Source organism: Phodopus roborovskii, unplaced genomic scaffold (assembly GCF_943737965.1).
Source record: "Phodopus roborovskii unplaced genomic scaffold, PHOROB, whole genome shotgun sequence".
Taxonomy (NCBI): domain Eukaryota; kingdom Metazoa; phylum Chordata; class Mammalia; order Rodentia; family Cricetidae; genus Phodopus; species Phodopus roborovskii.
In genome coordinates, this window is record NW_026126448.1 from 4,914,755 (window position 1) to 4,916,449 (window position 1,695).

A 1,695-nucleotide genomic window follows, 5' to 3' on the forward strand; every position below is an offset into this window, starting at 1 on the left:
CTTCCTTATGCCTGCTAGGAGGAATACTGTCCTCCTAAAACAAGTGGCAAAGACTTACAAAGAAGTATATTTAAGGATCTTGGATTTCAGAAGATGGAGAGTTAATGTCTACTGAGGGAACCAAATTCCCAAGTTTTCTAATGGATCCATTGAAAATGACTCTGTAACATTGAATCTTAGTGGATAGTGATATCAGTGTGGTTTGATTAGAGCTAAAGAAAATATATTCCCATGTCCATTATTTTTCAGCCTCATAAAATGAGACTTGTACCCATCCCATGTTCTTCTCAACAAGAATAAATTCTTTATTATATCTAGAAATAATAAACCAAGTCAGAAAGGGATAGGACACGTGATACATTCCTGTTGAGTTTTTACAATGTGTCTTTTTTTTTTACATGCATACATCTACACACATACATATATATGTGCATACACATATACATTTTCTTTATTAATTTGTTATAAGTTGTTACAGTATATTTCAATGTAATAGTGTTGATACATATATACATTTGTGTAAATATGTATATTCATATGTACACATTTGTGTGTGGATAACAATAATAAAGAAATAAAGACTATGGCTTGAGAGCAGTGATGTGAAAAAAACTGTATTAGTAAGGGGAAAGGGAAAGTAATATAATTCTATTTCATGTACAAAATAATTTTTAAATGTTAATGTCATAGTAGAGAGCAGAAACATTGTAATTAAAAATCTTGGAAATCAAAGGAGATGAAGAAGTGAGAGATATGTGTTCTTTTAAAAATGTATGAAAATACAACTATAAATGAGAAATATTTCTAGTGGGACAACTATTATTATCTATGTAAGACCTGCACAGGATTAGTGCCACCATTTGCCATTGTGGAAAAGGGAGAAACTCAAAAAAGACCTCATCCCACTCTGAGGCTTTATAGGAAGCTAATAGCTGCTGAAGAGGAAAAGATACACTTTTTTCAGTGATGTAACCACTGGTAAGTAATGTTCCTGTAAACAAACCTTTAACATGGTCCTATAAAATACCCTAATTAAGCTCAACAGATTATCATAAAGAATAAAAGGTGTGATATTATAAAGGAAAGTTGTTGGAAAGAGGAAGATTAGTAGGACTGGGAGGGCACAAGAGAGGGCAATGGAAGGGAATACAAAGTATATGCATGAGTAGAAATAAACTAATAACATCCATTATATATAATTAATATATACTAATAAAATATAAAAGAAAGACAAAGGAAGAGATTAATCAGTAATTAAGAGTATTTGTTGCTCTTTCAGAGGACCCAGGTTTAGTTCTGGCATCCAGATGGTGGTCACAACCATATCTAACTCCAATTTCAGGAAATCAAACAACTTTTCTGACCTCTGTGGGCACCAAGAATGCGAGTGGTCAATACAAACATGCATGTAAAACTCACATGCACACAAATGAAATAATTTTAGAAAAATATTGTGAAAATATATATTATTTTGCTCATTCAAAATTCAAGAAGGATGTATCATAAATATTTTCATTTAAAAAAATAAGTTACTTAGTATTTTGGACTTGATCCAGCAGTCAAATGCGGTAGATTTTATATCTACCATGCACACATCATGTACAATACTAGGGTTATAGAGAAATTGTAAATTCAAAGGAAAGTTAAAATAAATCTAATGCAAACTTTCATCTAATATGTTTTATCACAGGTATA